Source organism: Anabrus simplex, chromosome 2 (assembly GCF_040414725.1).
Source record: "Anabrus simplex isolate iqAnaSimp1 chromosome 2, ASM4041472v1, whole genome shotgun sequence".
Classification (NCBI taxonomy): domain Eukaryota; kingdom Metazoa; phylum Arthropoda; class Insecta; order Orthoptera; family Tettigoniidae; genus Anabrus; species Anabrus simplex.
In genome coordinates this window covers 247,826,933-247,852,918 of record NC_090266.1, presented here as the reverse complement: position 1 = coordinate 247,852,918, position 25,986 = coordinate 247,826,933, and the positions used below count along the sequence as shown (strand labels likewise).

Here is a 25,986-nt window from a genome sequence, read left to right as displayed (position 1 = left end):
CTGGCTGAAACCTATGAAATGTGTCAGGGTTCGTACGCATGGTTCCTAAGTGTCCTTTAAAACACTGCTATGGAAAGGCTTGCCTGGCAAGATTTAAGGCTTCACTGAGTCCAAACACTTTACAATAGTCGGTAAAAAAAAATCGCGATGGTCGCTCTGGCTGAAATCATTATGCCAATCACAGTCATTTATTCAAGAAATCGGCAGTTGGCTCGTGGAGACGGTTTATGGCGACCTCTTCAGACTGCCTTTCGTCAGTCACTAAATTGATAGTAGGATCAGATATATATCCATGAGGAGATTTTGGATTAAATGCTATGATATATGGCCGTCGGTTGCTGTTAACATTAGAGAAGCTGCCTCTGTGGATCAGCGGTAGAGTGTCGGCCTCCAGATCCCAGGATAGCGGGTTCAAACCCGGCAGAGGTAGTCGGATTTTTGAAGGGCGTAAAAAAGTCCATTCGACACTCCATGTCGTACGATGTCGGTATGTAAAAGATCTCTGGTGACACATTTGGTGTTTACCCGACAAAATTCATTAAATCTCAGCCATAGACGCCCAAGAGAGTTTCGGTTTACTCGGTCTGCCATCTAGTGGTGGCCTAGAGTAAAACAGAACGTCGAAATTGACGAGCAGACAGCCAGACGGCGTCAAATTGAAATGTCTGCACACGGTAGCTGAGGCCATACGATTATTATTATTATAACATTAGAGAATCAATGCGGCTATTGAAAAGTGTTGAATCACTTGTCCTTCAAGGCATTGGACATGGATAATCTGACCGCTGAAGAACTTTACCATACCATTTGTTTCACAAATTTTCCTGGTAATAACATTGTATCTTATCTCTTCCATTATATTAGGACCACTAACATCATTGTTTAACTCATATACAATCAAATCTTGAAACAATGAATGAATTCCAAGCGGAGTGGCCGCGTGTGTTAATGCGCTTCGGCTATGACCAAGCTCTGCGTTCGGGAGACACGTGGGTTCGAAACCCAACGTCGGCTGTCCTGAGAATGGTTTTATGTGGTTTACCATTTTCACTTTCAGGAAAATGCCGGTATTGTTCCTATTCATAGGCCACATCCGATTATTTCCACCTCCTTACCCAGTTTTATTCACCATCATGCTTTTAATCTTCATTAGCTCCCCAACTGAGGTTTGCGTCAGGAAGGGCATCCGGCCGTACAAACATGCCATATCATTTAACCTCACCTCATACCCGACCCCGATTCATGAAACGGGACACAGGAGTAGACGTACATGCATACATAAATGCATACAGTGTACAAATGAACACTTCGCGAGGTAAACTCAGGTAATTGAGGTAGTGCAGTTATATAACATTCTTATGTTACAATTTTAACAAACACATGACTCACTTGAGGAATGTTGCACTGAATGTTTCAAGAGTTAAACCTCATTAACTGCGCAACATTGTATGTGTATTACCAGAAGTTTCCGTCACATCACTCAGCTCGAAAATGAAAACCTACAACCTGTTTTCCGGTCATTGACCGGGTCAGAGATGGGATGAATGAAGCCCCCATCTTGCGCCGAAGATAGGAATTGTGCCAGCTGCCGAGGCCTGTTGCACTTCTCTGGGGCAATAATTAATGACTGACAGATGAAATGAAATAATACTGGAGAGTGTTGCTGGAATTAAAGTTGACAGGGAAAACCGGAGAAAAACCTCGCCCCCTCCGCTTTGTCCAGCAAAAATCTCACATGGAGTGACCGGAATATGAATCAGACCGAAGTGCTGCCGCCTGAGCCACAGAAGCTTCACATCACTCAGCTTATGCCTCTAGTTGGTATGTACAATAGAACTCCAATATTGGGTTGATTAACCGCACTTAACCTCAAGTAACAATAAACAACATTACTTTGGCTAATACCAGTGCTCGAGATTAGTTCGACTGCTGGTATTACTATCACCCCGTACAATCTACAACGACATTTCGAGTATGCAGCTCAATTAAACTTTTGATCCATGGAACGTTTCGAGAGTTAGTTAACATGAATCATTCCAGGGACAGAATTCAGTTTGCTACTATTTGTGTGATGGTACATAGGTTAAATAAACCCCAGCTATATGCACGTAACATGACATGAATATAGTGTTGATATGTTGAACGCTTCGAGATTTAAAACCAATTAAACATAAATAATACTAGATCCTGTTACTCAGAGTTACGACAAATATCACTAGTTTAACCTCATAAGTGCGGGCGATTTTGTCTTTGTAAGACCCAAATGCAGTGTTAATCCTTTCAAATGATCTAAATTTAAACCCCTAAATAAATCATTTTCTCTAAGAGTTGCAAATTGATTACTTTCATCATTATATCCATCTCAAATTAATTTTGTTACTGCTGTCTTATCATGATCTTACGCTGCTTCTATATTTGAATCTGTCCGTTCTCTTTAATATAAGTTTTCTTAAATCCTAATTGTTTCAATTTATAATTTGCAGTCATTTTTGTTCCATCCGATCTGCATATTTAATTGGTTTAAAACTGCAGTAGGTCTATATATAAAATTGTAGTCCTTCGAAAATGTTAATAACTTTATAGTCGTTAAGTACCTTTGGAGATGTGATCTCACTTTATTTCAATATCAATGTCAATGTTCAATGTCAATGACTAATCTCTACCACGATTTAACTTCCCCAACTTCTTAATTTTAAATATTTATTTTGCCATCTTTGTTTCATTTAATTATTTCTGATGCATTTTATATATATGTTTGAATTCCTCAATTTCTAATTTTAAAAACTGTTTTCTTCAATTCGATCCTTATTTTTGATGTGATATATATATCGTCCATTAAGGAACAATATTGTTTATCTGACAATGCTCTTCGTATCCATTATGTTCCTCAAGACTGGTAACGCCTCTCAGCCACATATGGATATGCAGTCCATCAGAGCTATTTTCGTTGTGCTCATTTTCCTATGCCGATGTATAAAGGAAAATGAACCTCAAATACATTTTACTGTAGGAGTGCGCGAATACTACATGCAACATACGGTACGGTATGGTACGGTAAGGTTCATTTTCCTTTATGCGGCCGTATAGGAATATGAACTTAACGAAAACTATTTTCATGGACTACATACCGATATGTGGCCCTTAGGCGTGACCAATCTTAAGGAACATAATTGATAGGAAGAGCATTGTCATATACGCGGTATTAATTTTTATGGGACGATATTGTACTGTGAACAGAGTGAAATCATTGTTCTAACTATCGATAAATTTATCAATATTTGAAATACGGCGTGGTGTGTATGAATTCTTCCAGAGTGACATCATTGTGGGCATGGGGAGCCATATTCCAACGATTTCACGTAAAACTGTAGGTCCGAGTATTCGTGCTTAGGATTAATATTCACGTCTAATTGCAAGTTTTCTGATATTGACATCGACGCTGATAGCACCGACATCCTTACAGAGCAGAATATTGTTCCCCATTCATAGAACACGTCGAGGGAATGTCTTAGTGGTATTATTCCAACTTTGTAGATCTCATATCATGATCGTATATACTGAAACATTATGTTTCAATCAATCAATCAATCAATCAATCAATCAATCAATCAATCAATCAATCAATCAATCAATCAATCAATCAATCAATCAATCAATCAATCAATCCTGATCTGCATTTAGGGCAGTCGCCCAGGTGGAAGATTCCCTATCTGTTGTTTTCCTAGCCTTGTCTTAAATGATTTCAAAGAAATTGGAAATTTATTGAACATTTCCCTTGGTAAGTTATTCCAATCCCTAACTCCTTTTCCTATAAATAAATATTTGCCCCAATTTATCCTCTTGAATTCCAGCTTTATCTTCATATTGTGATCTTTCCTACTTTTAAAGACGCCACTCAAACTTACTCTTCTGTTAATGTCATTCCACGCCATCTCTCCGCTGACAGCTCGGAACATACCACTTAGTCGAGCAGCTCGTCTTCTTTTTCCCAATTATTCCCAGCCCACACCTTGCAACATCTTTGTAACGCTACTATTTTGTCGGAAATCACCCAGAACAAATCGAGCTGTTTTTCTTTGGATTATTTCCAGTTCTTGAATCAGGTAATCCTGGTGACGGTCCCATACAATATAACCATACTCTACTTGGGGTCTTACCAGAGACTTATATGCCCTCTCTTTTACATCCTTACTACAACCCCTAAACACCCTCATGAAAAAGTGCAGAGATCTGTAACCTTTATTTACAATCCCATTTATGTGATTACCTCAATGAAGATCTTTCCGACAAGTCTTAACGAAAATAATGGTCACTGACGAATTGCCTTCCCGACGTGGGAAAAGTGCCTTCTAGCTTGAATTAAGGTACCATTATGTGCGTGGAACTGACAACACAGCACGTCAATTATTAGGTTGACCACTAGAAGCAATCGTAGCTCCGAATTTATGTGTACTCATACAATATTAGAATATAACTACTGAACAGGCGGTATGATTATTAACACTATGAAAATTAAAATTAAAATTAAAATTAAAATTAAAATTAAAATTAAAATTAAAATTAAAATTAAAATTAAAATTAAAATTAAAATTAAAATTATTTAAAATTATTCACAGATTGTTTCCAGTCAGGAATGAGATGAATGAAGCCCCATCTAGCGGCGAAGATAGGAATTGTGCCGGCTGCCGAAGCCTGTCGCACTCCTCTGGTGCAACGAATAATGACCGGCAGATGAAATTAAAATTATATTGGAGATTAATGCTAGAATGGAAGATGACAGGAAAAACCGGAGTACCCGGAGAAAAAATTCTCCCGCCTCCGCTTTGACCAGCACAAATCACACATGGCGTGACCGGGATGCAAACCACGGAACCAAGCGGTGAGAGGATGGCGCGCTGCTATATGAGCCCGAATGCTCTTAAAATTAAAATTAAATTTTAATATGTACAGGTAACTTTCCGGAAAATAACATACAGGAAATTCACTGTGGTGTAAATTAAAATTTGAGCATTCTCTGATTTTCGGAGATTTTTCTTGAATAGGTAGAGAATTAGAATATAAGTACCGAACTGAAGGTATGAGATGGAGCTCCTAGAAAGTTTAAGAATATGCAACATTTTGGAAACAATCGTATTTTTTACAGCCGTTGAAATGAATATTTGAACATAGTCTTGATCTTCGTTGACTATTTGTATTTGTAGAATATTAGCGCCTAACTACTGAACTTAACTACAAATTTCAAAATTAATTTTGTTGGACTCTTTAAAAATAATTATAAAGGATGTTTACCGCCGAATTACATAAAATTGGAACCTCTCTTTGGAAATTTCTTTTTGTATTGATAGGAAACTAACTAAGGGAGATTACCATTTTATCCACAAGGAATATTTCGTTGGTTTACTAAGAAAACCTTGTAACTCCCAATGGTCTTCCTGTCCATTATTTCCCCCCAAACTGGTCACGCCTCCAAACCACATGCTGATATGTAGTCCATCAGAACAATTTTCGTTGTGTTCATTTTCCTAAGTGAGAGTATATAAACGAAAATGAACCTTAAATACATTATACGGTAGGAGTGCGTAAATACGTCCCCAAACATACATTCGTATAGTACGGTACGGCAAGGTTCATTTTTCTTTACACTCCCACATAGGAAAATTGTTCTGATGGACTGCATATCCAAATGTGGCTAGAAGGCGTGACCAGTCTTAAGGGAAATAATGGTTAGGAAGAGCATTGGGAGATACAAATCTTTCTTAATAAGCCAACGATTTGTAATGTGAAGTGATTTAACTGAAGTACATTCCTATTATGGAAGATGAAACCTCGGAGTTATAGGTGTACCCCATATTCTGTTTGAGTTTCTAAACTGAATACTTAAGGAATTATACATGTCACTCATTACAAGAAGTTCCGGAAGATGTGGTCACCACGGTTTCTCTCCAGTCCTCAAAATCTGATGCTAATTCACTTCTACTCAGTTTCAGGTGTCTGAAGGTGAAAGACATGTTAACAGTTTTTAACTTGATCTAGTTCATTAAGGATGCCCCTTGCTTGATGCAGGCCCGTTGGACAGCCTTCTTGCTGCTCTAATTACAAGAAGAGGCTATCCGCCCTGTCTTGCGGTGGACCATACATTATGTAGATCGGCTTTCCTCCTACGTTGCCATCAATTAATAAGAGCTATATCACAGGACATTCATAATTGATGCGGCTTCCATTACCGACCATAAGGAGCAGGCGACGCCGTGCAAGGAGGACAGGAAGGAGCTAGCTGAGAGATGAAAGGGGGCACAGGGAAGATGTTACTACACTGTATTACGGCCATCATCTACAGAAGTGGCAGGCAAAGCTTCCAGTTCTATGACATCCCAACCGATAATATTGTTCGAAATTTTGGTATGCGACAAACTTAATTCACCGATTCCACGGTAAGGACCCATAAAAAAGGGATTCGATTCAGTTCTCTTGTAACTTTGACTGAGCTATCAGATGTATTTACCTAAATTTGTAGCAACGCTGTTATAGCTCTATCCACGATTCTTTGAAGGCCATCTGGTTAGAATGTGTATTCTCCAAGAATGGTAGTATAAGTAAAATCGATTTAAGGAAGAGCAAAGCTAATACACTACGCTTGCAGTTCCTATGAACGGTATTCTGTAAGTAGTGAGTTTTTGACGAAATTATCTGTGTATCGGTCATTTTCAGACCGAATCTACTGCACGAGTGTGAAACGTGATTAACTCAGGATACAAGTTATTGCTCTTTTTTGTTTGCTGCTGGTTTAACGTCCCACTAACACATAGAAGATTTTCGGCGTTACTCAGGATATCTTATTCATCAACAGCATGAAGTAACAGGCACGAAGGTAGTAACAATAATATTGCTGGTACAGACAGCCGGAATGAGGAAGCAAAGAATAAGTTAGGAATTAACTCAATGGATGAAGCTGAACGAATCATACAACTTCAGTGGTGAGGTCATCTGAAGCCAGTGGAGGAGGATAGGTTACATAGGAGAATAATGGACTCAATCATAATGTGTAAGAGGAGAAGAGGTAGAATAAGGTGTCATTGGTTAGACTCAGTTGTTAATGATTTTAAGCTAAGAGGTGAAGAACTAAACAAAGCCTCACGTACTGAAAGGCATTATATTATATAATGAGAATTTACGAATGGTTTATGCCATTCATTTATGCACATATAAGAAAGTAACATACGAACCAGTAGCTAAAGCGATATTTACAGCTAAATTGATCTATAGGCAATACGGATACAATTAATTCAGTATGCTGTACGTTGTACTCTGATAATTAAAATGCCGCGCTGAGTGGCTCAGACGGTTGAGGCGCTGGCCTTCTGACCCCAGCTTGGCAGGTTCGATCCTGGCTCAGTCCGGTGGTATTTGTAGGTGTTCAAATACGTCAGCCCCGTGTCGGTAGATTTACTGGCACGTAAAAGAACTCCTGCTGGACTAAATTCCGGCACCTCTGCGTCTCCGGAAACCGTAAAAGAAGTTAGTGGGACGTAAAGCCAATAACATTAGGAAATTAACATAAATTATATAAAAATTACAACATTTGAACGTAGTATTTTGAAGTTAGTTTTTCCCAGCATTTTCCACTTTACTTGCAACCCATTGGAACTTCCCCGTCTTAAGTGTATATGATCCAACAACAAAATGAATGGTTGAATACAAAAGCCGTACTCACCAGTAATGCCTAGCTAAAAAAGAAATTCTCAGCTTGTTTCCAGTCATTCGACCTGGTCAGACATGGAATGGTTGAAGCTCCATTCCAGAGCGAGGACAGGAATTGTGCCGGCTACTGAAGTCTGTCGCACTCCTCCGGGCAATGATAAATAAATAACTGACAGATGAAATGAAATGACATTGGAGAGTTGTGCTGGAATACTAGATGACAGGGAAAACAGGAGTATCCTGAGAAAATCCTGCCCCGCCTCCGCTTTCTCCAGCACATATCTCACATTGAGTGACCGGGATTTGAACCACGGAGCCCAGCGGTGAGAGGCCGGTGCGCTGTCACCTGAGCCACGGAAGCTCAGTACTTCCTAGCTACATTTTGAATTTACAGTAATTGTATTTTTCAGTTAGATTATTTCTACACTTAAGGAATCCAATCACATTCCTATTTAATTTCTTTTTCTTCTTCTTATTTTTCTGTTTACCCTGCAGGGTGGGTTTTTACCTCGGACTCGGCGAGGGATCCAACCTCTACCACCTCAAGGGCAGTGTCCTGGAGCTTCAGACTCTGGGTCGGGGGATACAACTGGGAAGGGTAGCCCACGGGGCCTCACCCGCTATCCTGAACAGAGGCCTTGCGGGGGGATAGGAAGATTGGAGGGGATCGACAAGGAAGAGGGAAGGAAGCGGCCGTGGCCTTAAGTTATGTACCATTCCGGCATTCGGCTGGATGAAAGGTGGGAAACCACGGAAAACCACTTCCAGGATGGCTGAGGTGGGAATCGAACCCACCTCTACTCAGTTTACCTCCCGAGTGTGAGTGGACGCCGTTACACCCCTCGTACCACTTTTCAAATTTCGTGGCAGAGCTGGGAATCGAACCCGAATGTATCATGCAGACTCACAAAAGCTTTCAGGTTATTCGTATGGAAAATGAAATGAAATGGCGTATGGCTTTTAGTGCCGGGAGTGACCGAGGATAAGTTCGGCTCGCCAGGTGCAGGTCTTTTGATTTGACTCCCGTAGGCGACCTGCGCGTCGTGATGAGGATGAAATGATGATGAAGACGACACATACACCCAGCCCCCGTGCCAGCGAAATTTACCAATCATGGTTAAAATTCCCGACGCTGCCGGGAATCGAACCCGGGACCCCTGTGACCAAAGGCCAGCACGCTAACAATTTAGCCATGGAGTCGGACATTCGTATGGAGATATTAAGGTATGTAATTAGTCTACACGCCTTGATGCAGGTAAGTGGCGAGTATACTTTTACTGACTTATGTTATTATAGTAATTTGTCTCAAAAATAACATAAATGTAACTAGTTTTGAATCAGATATCTATGATACGTGTACATTAGATGGACCGTAATGCGAGGTCTTTTCCACAACTTAACTTTCATAAACTGCAACTGTCCGTTTCCTAGCGTATCGATTTGCTCTATTAGCTGCCGTTCTTGGAGGGTCGGGTTCTTTCCCAATACTGCCGAAGATGGGGGCCGATAACCTGGATGTTGGGTCCCTTTAAACAATAAGCATCAACTGCCGGACATTTAAGAATGACAGGAGCGCTGGTATGTGGTTAAAAAGGTACAAGCTAATCACGTCCATTGGGAGTGTGCCTGCACCACCCCGTTACGAAGACACGAGTTTACTATATCATTTAACCTATTTCCACTCATTAGTAAAAAGTAAGATGACGGAAATGTATTTGTGTTTAGTCACAGAGAGACCAGTCAGAATTTTATTCAAATTTGAAGAATTTAATCGCAACTTTCTACAGTCTTTAATTGCCAATAGGAGATATTCAGGAAATTGAAATTTACCTAACAATGTAATTCCAATACCATACCTTATCACTACCAAATATTGTGCTCTAAATCAAAATTCCAGACAATCATATAACTTAGCATACCTACCTGTAGACATATCGGTGAAATCGTACTAATGCAATAAGCTAGTAATTTAAAAAAGATTAACGAGCCAGGTCGAGAACAACTGTTTGTGTAATTACAAGAATGAAAAGTTAGTAAACAATGGTTTCATATCGTCGCTTCACCGGTAAAACGTTGTATCCCACAATACTCTTCCTATCCATTATTCTCCTTAAGACTGGTCACGCCTCCCAGCCACATATGGATACGCAGTCCATCAGAAAATGTCCGTTGTGTTCGTTTTCCTATATCGACGATTAAACGAAAATGAACCTTACATGCATTGTACACTAGGAGTACGTAAATACGTAACGCAAACGTACATTCCTGCAGTACGGTACTGTAAGGTTCATTTTCCTTTACACATGGGCATAGGAAAATGAACACAACAAAATTTGTTCTGATGGACTGCATATCCATACGTGGCTGGGAGGCGTGACAAGTCTTAAGGAGAGTAATTGATAGGTAGAGCTTTGTGGAATACAACCTTTTACGGGTCGAGCGACGATATATTCATAAACATAGTACAATACATAGATATCTATCTGTCTCTCTCTCTCTCTCTCTCTCTTCTGTGTCATACACACACACACACACACACAAAAGGAGGCAGGAGGTAGATGTTAGAAACAAAATCTATCACTGTAACTTTTGTCTGAAAATAAAATAAAATAAGAAATTAATGTGTTGGAAAATGAAATTTAAAGCTATCCGTTATGTACCAGACACCAGATACGTAATGTAGAAATGTTCGTTATAATGCATGGATAACTCGCACACTATTAGGGGCCTTATTTTCCTTCACTCAAATTCATCCTGTTATGACTAAGAATGTATATACAATCTAACTTAAGTTCTTCATACTACCACACGTGTCTACGAAAAGTACTTATGGTATTATTGCCTTTTGTTAAGATATGCTATTTCCCTGTCATGAAGCCATCGTGTGGTCAACATTTGGCTACTTTTAAGAAGTTGTGTTTACACTTCGCCCTTCTACTGAAACCCTATGTCCAAACCAAATAAGCTTACAGTACGCGGACAGACGGGGAATAATTGGAAGACAATGCCAGCCCCTTGGAGAGCGCTCTTATTTATTCACTTACCCGCCACAAGGGGGACATTTCAATAATAATTGGCACATACTTAACAAGATTATGGACCCACTGAGAGGGGCTGCGAAAGGACAGCGGGGCCATTATTTCTTGCCTAAACAGCAAGTTGGAGAGCTCATATGTGGGCAAACTGCTGAACAAACACCAGTAGCGAACGCTCCATATGGACCGTTTAGGCTAGCTTTAATCAAATTTCTTCACCTCACGATGTACGTTTCACATGTGTTTAATTAAAATATGTACATGTAAAATATCGTGTATTTAACACATCTCCATGGTACAAGTTGAAGGAAATGCTCCTTACAAATTAAAGAACTCTTGAAAACCGCTTCTTTTGTTTGGAATGAAACTGGTTCTAAATTTTTCTTTCTTTGTTTTTCCTACGTCACATCTACTCACACAAGTCTTACGGCAAGGATGGGATATGAGAGGGCTAAAACAAGGAGGCAAGTTACCGTAGCATTAGGTATGGTATAGCTCCAGGATTTTCCTGGTGTGAAAATGGGAAACGACGGAAAACCATCCTCAGGTTTGTCGACAGTAGGGTTCGAAAACACTATCTCCCGAGTGTAACTTGAGAAAAAGGGAAATTTTAAGGACGGATATTGAACAAACTGTGTTCAGCTTTACTCCCTCAAATAGTGATGCCGACTTTGCAGGTGAATAACCTCTTTGTCCTGATTAATACCTTTCGTTTCCATAACGACCACACAGCTGAAGATTAATGTAAACATCACTTAGTTCAAACCGTATTATTATTATTATTATTATTATTATTATTATTATTATTATTATTATTATTATTGCCTATACCAGGTCGTAATTAAGTAGAAGCTACTTTTATTATGTAAAGCTTAAATGCCTGGAACCTTTGAGTACTGACTCCTCAGAACTCGACTTCTGGCATATCATAATGTAAAGGTAGTGAGCATGTATCCCAAGCAGACAAGGGAAAACTAAAGATGATTTTGATGACGATGATAGGATGAGTATAATGATATAAATATTTCCATTCTTCCTTGGCCTTTTCCTAACTACCTGTGGCCAGATTGAGCTCAAATTTACAGCCCTTCCTAACGTCAATTCTATATGGAGTGGTGTATTCTGTACTGTGTGTTTCTGTGGAGGTTGGTAGATAAAATGTGAGTATTACGACGATCAAAAAAAAACAGTCCCCGATACAGAGGAATAAAGTATGTACAGTTTCAAACCTCCGTCCGACTGTAACTTGAACCTGGGTATCTCTAAACTGATGACGACGACCAGTATGCTGAGCACTCAGCCAAGAAGGCGGAGGATAATACAATAATAATAATTATAATAATAATAATATTAATAATAATAATAATAATAATAATAATAATAATAATAATTTCTTGTGGCTATTGCTAGTCTGGTGCAGCCCTTGTAAAGCAGAACCTCCGACGGGGGTGGGTGGCATCTGCCGTGTATGAGAAACTGCGTGTTGGCGTGGTGGAGGATAGTATTTTTGAGTGGTGTATGAGTTGCAGGGCCGGCCCCGTGGTGTAGGGGTAGCGTGCCTGCCTCTTACCAGGAGGCCCCGGGTTCGATTCCCGGCCAGGTCAGGGATTTTTACCCGGACCTGAAGGCTGGTTCGAGGTACACTCAGCCTACGTGATTAGAATTGAGGAGCTATCTGACGGTGAGATGGCGGCTCCGGTCTTGAAAGCCAAGAATAACGGCCGAGAGGATTCGTCGTGCTGACCACACGACACCTCGTAATCTCCAGGCCTTCGTGCTGAGCAGTGGTCGCTGGGTAGGCCAAGGCACTTCAAGGGCTGTAGTGCCATGGGGTTTGGGGTATGAGTTGCAGGAATGTTAGGAGCAGTACAAACACCCAGTCCCCGAACCAGAGAAAGTAATTATATGGAGTTAAAGTCCTCGGCTTATGACCGAAATTCGTTGACCCAGCCGGAAATCGAGCCCGGAACAGTTCACATTGAAGGAATCCCATTTTATCCGAGGAAACAACGTAACGCATTACCTTGGCGTCTGTCTTTTGTGCTTATAAACAACTATTTTGTTCAAGCGTTCAATAAATGGAGCGTACCATTGCTCAAACAGTGAATAAGCGTGTGGTGTTGTATAAGTTCTTCGCAGGTATACTTTCCTCAGAAATAATATAATGTTTGTTTTGGATATCCACGGGGTTTGGGTCTACACGGGAGGTGAATTATATTCTAATAACTTAATAATTTATTCAGCCTGATATAATATCGTCACTCCACCGGTAAAACGTTGTATTCCACAAAGCTCTTTCTATCCATTATTCTCCTTAAGACTGGCCACGCCTCCCAGCCACATATGCATACGCCGTCCATCAGAACAATGTCCGTTGTGTTCGTTTTCCTATGCGGGGGAGTAAACGAAAATGAACCTTACATGCATTATACACTAGGAGTGCGTAAATACGTAATACAAGCATACATTCGTATAGTACGGTACAGTAAGGTTAATTTTTCTTTACTCATGGGAATAGGAAAATGAACACAACAAAATTAGTTCTGATGGACTGCACATCCATACGTGTCTGGGAGGCGTGACCAGTCTTAAGGAGAATAATCGATTGGAAGAGCTTTGTGGAATATAACCTTTTACCGGTGAAGCGACGACATGAGAAGCGAAAAACATAAAATGCCATGCGCATTTTTTTAGTGACTATACAAAGAAACGTTTGAGAATGTGCATTTTCAACATTTGGTAGGTATCTGAGTAGAGCAACGTCAAGCTGGCATGTAGTACCTGCTCTACAGCTCAGCTATATCTTAATTTAATCCAGTTTCAATAAAGAAGTGAGCTACTGAATATCTTTATATTGTAGATCTAGACCATGAGAGCGAGAGAAAAGTATGGTGGTAACATATATTTTAACAATAAAGTGCCAATTCCTGTTGGGCTACACAGTCAATATATTGAATTTCTATAAGATGGTACATAAATGTTCAAACTTTACGTTCTATACTGTAATACTGTAGCAAGTCCGACTCGTTGGCTGAATGGTCAGCGTACTGGCCTTCGGTTCAGAGGGTCCCGGGTTCGATTCCCGGCCGGGTCGGGGATTTTAATCACTTCTGATTAATTCTTCTGGCTCGGGGACTGGGTGTATATGTCCGTCCCAACACTCTCCTCATCATATTCAGACAACACACTACACTACCAACCACCACAGGAACACGCAATAGTGCTTACATCCCTCCATAGAGGGTTGGCGTCAGGAAGGGCATCCGGCCGTAAAACAGGGCCAAATCCACATGTGCGACGCAGTTCGCACCCGCGACCCCACAGGTGTGGGAAAAAGCGGCAGGAAAAGAAGACTGTAATACTGTAGCAAGTTACTGAGGTAGGCGTGAAGGAAATAGAAAAGTCGACACAAATTAGTACATCTAGATTGTACCATACATTCTACATTTTCATTTTATTGAAGTCCATCCCACGAAACAAATTAAGCATCTGCAAGGTAATTTGGCCATATGAAAAATTTAACAACTGATTTTTGGTGAGAACATTCATGAATTCCGATAATTTAATAACGCTCCAGCTACAGCCGTTCAAGCGGGATTTCAGTGGTGATATCCCTTTCTTGAGGAAAGCAAACAGGTACTACCTCACTCCACATTTCCTTAGTACGCCTCGTTAGTGATGCTTAGGCCATCTGTGACGGCTAATGGTGGAGCTGTTGATGATCCAACCAGCCTTTGAGCTGAGGACTGAGCATATATACTGAACCCATCATTCGGTGTCAAAAGTTCATTAAAAATATACATACATACATCTCTATCTTATCATATTTGATGTGAGGGAGATGGATAATGTGGAATGAACATAATAAATTTGAATAACAATGGGACATCGTTTTAATTCATCATAAGGATGCTGAAAAATGTAGAAAAGTGACTTTCATTTTTGGGAAAGTCAATGGGGTTCATTTATCCAATTTTATCTAAGAATTTATTGCGTACCAATTTCACTGCTGTGAGAAAGGTGGGCGTGTAAACTAATCCACTTGGGCGAGGTTGTCAATAAACCTTCATAGCTTCTACCGAAATGCTTTGTTTTCTTATAGATATTGCACCCTATTCTAATGGATAATGAATTAATTTATCAGTTTTAATACAAAAACTACGTACAGAAAATTTACTGAATATACTTCCCACGTTTTGCAACAAAGAGACATTCTGAAGACCAGAGCAAATCCCCAGTATTTGCTTAAAATCACGTACTGGAAGACCCGAAAGTCATAAAAGTTCCTAGTAAAATTTAATGAGCCGCATTGCAACATTTCTATTTAGACTTTCTCACAGGAAAGTGAATATTGGGAACAAAGGAGGCCGCACCCCGAAGTAAGACGGAGAAAACAGGTGACAGTACGAGATAGGACGATACCTGGCACCCCCTGAGAGATATGGTCCAGTCCTTGTTGGAAGATGCCATTATAGCCGTAGGCAGAATCCGACCAATCACAAATTTTGAAGGATATAACCGCCCAGCTGAACTAAAATTGTTATTTAGTCATGGTGTCAACCCAGTGTGGAGGATAATATTCACTATTGCGTTTCTTCTTGGTGGTTGGTAGTATGATGTTTTGTGTTCGTTTGAAGGTTTTGGATTAATACAAACGCACATTCCCTCAGTCAGAGGAATTGTTTAGATGCGACAAAATCCCCGATCCAACAGGGTATAGAACCCGCGACCCTCTGAACCGAAAGCCGTAACGCTGACAATTTAGCCGAGGAGGCAGGTTAGCCGAATCCAAGTCAACTGATTTACATAAATTTTGCAGTAAGAATATTCTCATTTTTTCTTAAAACTGTTTTGTTAGAACTCTGTATACTCGCAATTTGGAGTTATTGCTACCGAGGAAAGAAGTTGGCTTCAGTGATCTCTGGAAGCAAGCTGGGCATACAGCGGCACAGGGGTCTGTAATAATCCGGTTACATGGGCAGAGCAGTGTAAGAGCTCCTGATCGCCTGTGGCTCAGCACCACCCATCAAGCATTACAATATGCATTATGAGCCTGGCGCGCTGATCGCCAGACATATGGTGCGTGAATTCAGACAGCGTCTGCTTCACTTAACGTCTGAGAGATGAAGTGTGCACTAATCATGGAAGGGAGTTTGGAATTAATGCCAGACTTGGTGTATTTTCATCATTAGCAAAGATTTATCATTTCCATGAATCCCGAAGAACATTAATAGACAAGCGCATTTAGATACGATGTTTATAGGACCAGAAATCCATAATGAAGCAAGCCACTCCCAATCTGAGAGTGATTTTCTCTCAATTCTCATTCAGTTGAATAATAATAATAATAATAATAATAATAATAATAATAATAATAATAATAATAATAATAATAATAATAATAATAATAATAATAATGTGAAGTGGCCGTGTATTTTAACGCGCTACTGATACGGAGGTAAGCTCTGCATTTACGAGACGCGCGAGTTCGCACCCCAGCTTTGGCTGTAACTTACTGAGAATAGATTTCTGTTGTTTCTCCTTTTTACTTCCAGGCAAATGCCGGTACAGTTCCTATTCATAGGCAAAATCCGATTTTTTCCACCTCCAAACTCAATTCACTGATCATCGTTCATTGCATCTTAATTATCTCTTCGAATGAGGTTGGCGTCAGGAAGGGCATCCTGCCTTAAAATGACACATCAATTCATCTCGCATCATCTCCCACCCCATACCGAGAAACAAGACTGAGGGGTAGTATCATGCAATAATGATAACAATAAAATGAAAAAGAAGAAGATAGCATGCGTGTTATTTGATCATGTGGTTACAAAGCTCCTTAAAGTATGTTCACTTAATTGTGGAGTGTATTCTGTATGTGACTAGAAAGAAAGAAATTCGGTACTGAACTGTGCTGAACAGATGGAAATATTAGTGCACAAAATTAAGTTATTTTATGTGCTCAGTGTCCAAGTGTGTATATAAATAGTCAACTGTAGAAATACCGATATAACCTGCACAAAAGGAGAATCGTCATCGAGAGTGTTCTTGATGTTTCATTGCAATGTAACAGCACCGCAAAGAGCAACTGTGGTCATTTTCCCAATTTTGTCCATAAGCTAGACACTTCCTAGAAGTTTCAATGCAGTGAATGTCGGAACTGATTTTATGCCAAATGTGCATGTTTAAAGGAATCTAAAATCTGACAATCAGCGTTTTACGGCTGACAGTCGTAACCGGGGGTGTAGATCTTACAAGAAATGAGCGCCAAGTAGCACTCAGGATAACGAGTCGTCGACCGTAGCTATATATATGTGTGTGTGTGTGTGTGTGTGTCATGTACAAGTTGCTACTCAAACTAAAGAATGAACCGGCGAATATACGAGATGAACTAGTGAACTGAAGAAAAGAAATGCGGACACGGACCGTGAACTATGACAAATTTTAAACTCAGTTCATGAAGAAATCCTTCAAAATGCCGAACTCTTTAAACAGCAATCCAATTTAATTCATCAGTTTCTTTCAAGGATAGATGGAGACTAACTGATGAGGACCTGCAGTTAAAGAAAATGCTGACTTGTTGACCGATGAACGGACCAGTACGGCAGATGAAATGCAATCGAAGTTCATGGTGTTCCTGAGAATGTCATCGAGGATACTCATGAAATCATGATGGTTGCAGGTCGGATGTTGGACTTGATCGTGAACAACTAAGTAACAGACACTTGTCATCGACTAAACAAACAACCGTATCACTCATCGGGAGGATGTATCGTTAAATGTGTGGGTAGATCGATGAAGAGAAATTCGTCCAAATTCGGAGGGTGGAGAGTAACTTGAATACGTTCCACGATGGCTTCCCCAGGATCAGATTACAGTCTATATGTCAACTAAAATCTCACTGCATATCGCATAAGATTTTTTGGTCAAGCACGGAAAATGAAAATGGAAAGGAATTACCCTTATATTTGAGTATACCATATGGGCAACATAAAACTGCGCATGTGTATAGCCTGAGAACTCTTGAGGACATAAATGTCTCTTCATGTCGTAGCATTCTCCAATTACCTGTTGCGTACTGAAAATCTCGTAATGACAGCCATTCTGTTGCCCGAAACCACACTGGTTTTCATCCAATCACAGATCACTCCCTCCTTTCCAAAATGCCAGTGAACACCTTGCCTGGTATACTGATCAATGAAATGAAATGGAGTATGGATTATAGTACCGGGAGTGTTCGAGGACAAGTTCGGCTTGCGAGGTGCAGGTCTTTTGAATTGGATGCCGTTATGCATCACTAGACCAAGCGCCAAAAGTTGGTTGCGAGATAATCGCGTTTAAATTTGGTTCTATGTGTAAATTCGGCCGAACATAATTTTACTAAATATGGTATTACTGGTGTTGTAGGATAATAGATTGTACCTTCTCACCAAATTTCAACATTTTTATACTCGCACTACATAGATTTTCTTGAAGAAATGGCGCTTAGTCTACTGATGCAATTTAAGGTTTTTCTCAAGTGCGAATAATGTATCACGATGCTACACCAATAATACCTAACTGTTGAATATCTACTGAGTAAAACTTCAAAAACTATAACGTGGCGGCAGCCATGATTAAAAACTGAATCTCCTACTGTCTGAAAAGGCCCGCTAAGTGCTTGATCCACCACGAGCCGCGCCACAACTCCGGTACATTATTCAAGTTTTAGATGGAGAAATTCTAGAAGGGAAGCTATTCTCTAAAGTCGTTGCTATAACGACTTACTGATTTTAGGAATTTCAACTTATTTGAGTCAAATAAAAATGGTAAGACATGAGCCATTGTAGTCTATACAATTTTTTAATGGATTTTCCTTCACGATAGGCCTATTATATTCTGAGAGTACAGTATTGACGTGATATTTTTAAGCCTATGGGTAAGTTTTGTTCTGCTTAAGACAGAAAATCTGATTGAAGATATTTTCTCCCATAAATACACACAAATCACTGGACAAGTAATAAGATTGTTGCTCTCAGTTCATTCAATCTCGAAATCAGGATCTCCATTCAACACATCTATGTCATCCACGATGTCAGAATCTGCTTGAAGATTCTGGTAAAATTGTTTGGCATCTGTAGGTATTAGGTGCATCAGCGAACCAAAGTCTCTTGTTTGGCTTCAGAGATAGGGTTTCCTTTTGGCCACAGATATATTAATACCTGGTGAAAGGGAACTCTACTTTCCCGTGGTCGTCCCTGTCTTGACTTATTTAGATTTACTTCCTGAGATTCACCATCAAATTCTAGAGAATGATTCTCAGACGCAACCTTCTTAGCAAGCTGCATTAGTAGGATTGTCCTTCTCCTTACTTTTGGAAGTACTTGATACATCGCTGAACTTCGTCACTTGATAAACCACTCAATGTATCACCACGTAAAAATGTCAGCACTATCGAAAACGCGGGCTCCCACGCTGTCATCCACGCGCAATGGGAGGAATGTGGCGCTTGGTCTAATGATGCAATTTACATTTTTACTGATTCCCGCTATGTCGCTTAGGTTTTCTTTTTACTAACAACTAACGGCCTCTTGTAATGCAGTGGGGAATTTTTTATAAATAGTTCAAGCCTTCCTCTACAAGATGGCGCTAAAATCTCAATTTTCATCAAATGGCGCTTAGTCTACTGATGCATAACGCCATCCAATTGACTCCCGTATGCGACCTGCACGTCGTGATGAGGATGAAATGTTGATGAAGACGGACATATACACCCAGCCCCAGTGCCAGCGGAATCAACCAATTATGGTTAAAATTCCTAGCAAAATAAAAAATAAAAAATTATTGTTGACTCTGACTACGATGTTACTCAGTGCTTCAGAAGACTTGTCAACTTCATCATCATCTGCACTCGCACATGATGAGTACACTGAGACAGTTCTCGTCTTAATTACTCCAACAGCTATATCTGGGCCCAAAGCTTGCTTAAAATGTTCTGAACTCGGTTTACAGAATACTTTAAAACGTGGGAGTAAATCTTACATGAAAGTAACTTTCCAGATGTTCATTTTAGTATATGAAAAATACTAACAATAATAGTAATCTTCTGACCTTAACTATGGTATGAAGGCCTTTTTTTTCTGGCACATTTATGCTGCCTTCACATCAATTTCGGCATTTTACTTTACTCTACCAAGTAACATAATGAATCGAGTATCTCTTGGCCAATCTATGGCTGAGTTTTAATTAATTTTATCGGGTAGACACCAAATGTGTTCACTGACCATGGACTAAGAATCGTGGCTTAATAATCGAGGCTCTGTGGCGGACGTATTCATTCAGTGATATCTCTTATAACATCTCATGAAGGCTGTCAGCGTGGAACCAGAATAGCATGGAGAGAAATTTAACGTCAAACGCTCTTTGACAGCATTTGAATCACCAAATAATATTTTTCAGATATCAAACTAGTGGTGATCCAACTGCGCAATGTCCAGTGACTGCGATGGACGTATTTTGGTTAAACAGAACAACCTATCTGTTCGTTAGTTCTGACATCGTCTGGTTAGCTTGTTAATATAATTTCTCTTTAGCAGAATATAGATTAGTTGATCGCTTGAAAAGTAGGAGAACAAGTTTGATTGACAACCAGAAACAGAACATAATAGGCCTAATCTTTTCATTAATATTTTGCGGACATCGAAGAAATTCTGATTCACCTCTGTCTCTATGAGCCTACACGTCACAAATGCATCTACTTATATGTGCAAAATGTTCTTCTTTAAGTAGACGTTTAATTACACTTACAGAAATTATGACTCATGCTCACCCACATTCGAAACTAAATAATATATCAAAGTTTCTAATAATCGTGGCTTAATAATAATAATAATAATAATAATAATAATAATAATAATAATAATAATAATAATAATCTGCTGCTTTCTTCACACTCCGTTGAGATCACAGGTGCGTTGTGTGTTACAAGTGTCGGTGCCCTTCCTGACGCCAGCCATACTAGGAGGAATATATTCACTATTGCGCATTTTTGTGATGGCTGCTATGTTTTGTGTGAAAGCTATGGGCTTTGCGTCGCACCGACACAGATAGGTCTTATGGCGACGATGGGATAGGAAAGGCCTAGGAGTTGGAAGGAAGTGGCCGTGGCCTTAATTAAGGTACAGCCCCGGCATTAGCCTGGTGTGAAAATAGGAAACCACGGAAAACCATCTTCAGGGCTGCCGATAGTGGGATTCGAACCTACTATCTCCTGGATGCAAGCTCACAGCCACGCGCCTCTACGCGCACGGCCAACTTTGTGTGAAAGAAGAGGAGTGTAAAAAGACGAGCAACAATTCGTAGTCCGCCAGTCGGAGGCTAAAATCCTAGATGCAGATGGGAATCTAACTCGGGATCTTCTGAACCGAAGGCCACAATACTGCATATTCCACCAAGGAGCCAATAATAACAATAAGACATATTTTACTTGGTGTTATGTTCAATTAAGTACTTTCACGGTTTTCTGAGACGTCAAACTGGTAAATACAGTATACTGAAACTAGGTTGGTGTGCATTTTACTGAGAAAACAATCAAATGTCCCCTTTTAAGCGACCAACCAACTAAACTTGTAATATTTCATGAGTGATTATATCGTAAAAACAGACACGGGACGACAAGTTTTAAATGGACTCCGCATTACATAGTCATGTACTGTAGTTTCATTTCAAATAGGACATGCATTGGCCTGGAATCGAACCATAGTCTCCTTAGCAAGAAGCCAGTGATGATGTCATTCATCTACCTCACCCCATTAATGTCGCCTTGCATGTTGTTACAACTTATGTATTTTGAACGCCCAGATGAGTAGCTCAGGCGGTTGAGCCCTGGCCTTCTGAGCTCAAGTTGGTATGTTCGATCTTGGCTCAGCCCGGTGTTATTTGAAGATAGTAAAATACGTCAGTCCCGTGTCGGTAGATTTAAAAGTACGTTAATGAGCTCTAACGAGACAACATTCCGACACCTTGGCGTCTCCGAGAACCACATAAGTATAATTAGTGGGACGAAAAATCAATAATATTATTATTGTGTTTAAAACAAACGGTATGCTGAAGCATGTATATCTCAAAGGCATTTAAATCTCTTTGAACAACTCAGTATATCGTGTTAACAAAGGTATATAATTTAATAGTTCACTTTGGCTGTAGACCTTCAATGCATAATTACGCAGGTTGTTGGCACCAAAGTAGGTCAGACGTAAATTTTAAAACTTCAATATTCAAATTAGCTTAAAAAAAATGTTCAATGTGTAATGTTGGAAACAACTGCAAAGCCGTACGTAGTGAAGAATAAGTTCTGAGCAGTCCATATTGCATTGCAGACAAATGAAGATTGATGCTAATGATACTGGTACGGTAATGAGATTATAAATAGCGCTGGTAATAATATCTGCATTGGACATTAATGACTCATTAAAAGGGCAATGCGAACCATTTTTCATAAAAACATTGCATAACGATACAATAGATAGAGAGTTGTGTGCTGAAGTGCGATAAATTACAAATGGGCTGCTTGTGGCTCGGTTGCATTTGATTGTGCTAGCAAACAATTTGGAGCCTTCACTTTTTCTGATTTGGTACCAGAAACTGTAAGAGGTATATTGAATACTCACTCTTTCTTACAACTTATGGCTACCCTTTTGGCTTAATTTTGGTTCGGGATCTTAACTTTAACAGAATTGATTAACACATTTTCTGCATTCTATAGCATAACAGGGCTCTGACTGTTTCTAGAAACATACGATAAGACAGGATGGAGGGTTACACAGATACGCAAGAAAACCCGTGGCAAACATTGCTATTTAGGGTCGTAGGCTGCCAAGAAGATTACTGCCCAGCCAGATGGCCTGCAGATATTGGAGTGTCGTGCGGGTAGCTTAACAACATCCTCAGCAGTATTGCTTGGCTTTCATGACCGGGTCCGCTGCCCCTGATACCAGAAAGCCTCTCAATTGGTCTCAGAGGCAGAGTGAGCCCAGTTCCAGCCTTCAGTCCAAAATTAAAATCCTTAGACTGGCCAGGAATTGAACGCGAGACTCCTGGGTAAGAGGCATGCATGTTGTACCTACACCACAGCATTGTCTTGGTTTTTTTTCTTTTTTTTTGCTATTGGCTTTACGTCGCACCGACACAGATAGGTCTTATGGCGACGATGGGACAGGAAAGGGCTAGGACTGGGAAGGAAGCGGCCGTGGTCTTAGTTAAGGTACAGCCCCAGCATTTGCCTGGTGTGAAAATGGGAAACCACGGAAAACCATCTTCAGGGCTGCCGACAGTGGGGTTCGAACCCACTATCTCCCGAATACTGGATACTGGCCGCACTTAAGCGACTGCAGCTATCGAACTCGGTGCATTGTCTTGTAAGTCGGGCAAGAAATATTTTCTACTTTCTGACTGGTAATGGAACACAGGTCTTCCTGGATAAATAATTAAACCTTAATTCATTTTTCATCAGCGTCGTTTCAGTAGTTTTACTGGCACTTAAAGGAACTCTTGCGGGACTAAATTCTGGCACCCCAGCGTCCCCGAAAACCAAAAATTGTAGTTAGTGGGATGTAAATCCGATAGTATTATTATTTCTTTCTTTCATCAGCGCAACTTTGCCACGCCTCTGTGGAGTTGATGGTTGAACAGCATTCACTGTAGGACACGACCTCGGATTGAAGGTCGGAGGTCCCATTCCTTGTCAAGCAATGGTCGTATTGAAAATTCCAATTGAGATTGATGTGATTCAAACCAAGGGCACTCGTATTTGGTACTGAATGGCTATAAATGGACGTTAAAGAAGGCCTATTGAGTCGATGGCCTCGATGTTAGGCCCCTTTAAACAACAAGCATCATCATCATCAAGTAGGCCTATTGATTACCGTTTGCTTTGCTTAACTGCTGAATAAGACTATACGTGAAACGACGTCAAGATGGGGACAAAAACAACAAAAGAAATTGATATGAACTATTTCTTTCCACTTTACACATAGCTCCGTTTTTGCTGGCGAGACGTAGTGCTCACACTGCACTATGTCTTCTGGTAAGGGCTATAACAAGTTTATTACTTGCATGCACCTGTCTCAGTCTCATCCTTGACTTTGACAATATGAAAATTACTGAAGTGAGAGTAATGCTAGGAATATCCATTACTAATGCAGGCATTCCCCGTGAACATGTCACCCATACGGTCAGTTGAATCTCGTATTTCAGTGGGCTTCGCAGAATGATAAGCAGCCTAATAGCAACTTCCGGATCTTTGAGGAGAACAACGGGAACTTACCTCACTCCTCATTTTCCTTTTAAGCCTGGTCGGCGTCACCTAGGCCATCAATGACACCTCATGGCAGAGCAATGGAAGATCCAACCAACCTTCGGGCTGGGTACTCAAAGTACATACATATTTATTGTACCCTTTCTATATCTAACGTATAGTACGTCTTCAATTAAAATTTGCTCCCAGTACTATCGAGTGTAAGAAGCCTTGTTCCGCAGACATCCTACGTTCAAATGCAGACACAACACAGGTTACGTGAACGATGTTGATCCACGAAATATCAGTGCAATATTTATCACAAACGAAAGGTAATCATTGATTCACTCTAATCAAGTCTCAAAACCCAGGTTGATTAAGAAATACGTCGTTACTAGCAAGAAATATGTAGACGTATTTACTGGCTGTAAATAGGAGTCCATGGTGTTGCATTCCGCTGCTTGCACCGTCTTTTGTTTCTTTCTTGAGGTCCAGGGCTCACACCGATGAATGGCAGTGCTATGTCCGCGATTTTTGTTACCTTTGGCCGTATGTTTTGCATTCCGCTGCTCGCGCCGTCGTTTTTTTTTTTTTTCTTGAGGTCCAGGACTGGCACCAACGAGCTCTCTTTCTAGCGAATGGGAGTGCGGGTATTTTGGTGAAAAATAGCATGATCCCTGGACCAATAAATCGTTTAATGAATCAGTTAATGCACATGAAGTGACAGCCCATCAAATTACATCGAATGAGAAAAATCAATAAAACGACACCAGAGAACTTCAGTGAGCAAAGACATCACAGACGACAGTTTTGAACGAACACTTACGGAAGCGCTGCGACGTAGCAGAAATATTTGTTGTAAGGCAGTAAAGTATGTATTCTCTAAATTAAATATTTCGTATTATTTCTTAATAAACCTGGGATTTGAGACTTTATTTGAGTAAAAGCAATTACTATCTCCCATTTGAGACAAATATTACAGTGATATTTCGTGGATCTCATTCGTTCACATAACCCACAACACACAGATATTGTTAACATTTTTCGTATTAATAGTACAGAAGTGAGGAGGTAGAGCAGAGTCGGCCTCTTTTTTCAAGTCCAGGAATATTCAACGTCCTCAATTTTTCTTTCAGAGAACCCGTAAATTTTTCAATTGTTGGAATTATAAATTCACTTTGGTTATTCGAGATTTTTTTTAATGTCTTGTAGGTTTTCAATCAACAAATCTCCAGGTGGTATTTCAACAATTAGCTGTTGTTGATAACACATGTGTAAGTCGCCTATACACCTCATCTGTGCTTGCCTCTTGGTTAGCAATTGTTCAAGAAGTCCTCACTGACTTTCCTGTGTTTCCCCTTAAAATAGCCAACTTCATAATTGTTTGCGATGGCAAGACATGGGCCGGAAGAAAACGTTGATGTCTTCTTGAGAAAACACAATAGGTGAAATGGCTGCAATTTGAGCACGCTATCTCCCCGAGTTAAGTATATGTATTTGCGACTATCGCTCTTCTTCTGTTTCCTGTAGGACAGTGGCGCTTCCCACGGGGCCCCAGGGAGCCTCGCGGGTGAAGGATGCAGCCCAGCAAGCTATTACTGTCTGCCTCAAGGCACTGTTGATATGCAAATGGATGCCGAGTTTAGATAATTCCTGCCGCCATTTGTGGATAACCCCAGGCTTGTGTTAAGAAAAATGAGACGCTCCTAGTACCCGTCCTTTGTCTCGCTTACAATGTCTTATCGCTGCGTTGAGGTTATGATGTATCCCAGCTACATGCCAACATCTGATAACTACCGTAGAATGCTACAGGTCTCATCCACATGCGGGCGGATACTTGTCTGTCCTGGCAACTTTCGGCAAAGCTTCAAACTTAAACCAAACCAGGACACACCCACCCAGTTTACAAACAAAACACTTGGAAAGGAAAAGTAGATTTGCATGACACTTGAATGCTCTTGGGCGTTTAAGGAGCTGTAA

The 25,986-nt window shown here is 40.3% G+C and overlaps 1 protein-coding gene across 1 annotated transcript in view; it reads right to left on the bottom strand.

Moving 5' to 3' along the window:
* Positions 1-25,986, bottom strand: part of kn (EBF transcription factor knot) — an 891,516-nt gene that overhangs the window by 262,788 nt on the left and 602,742 nt on the right. The window lies entirely within an intron of this gene.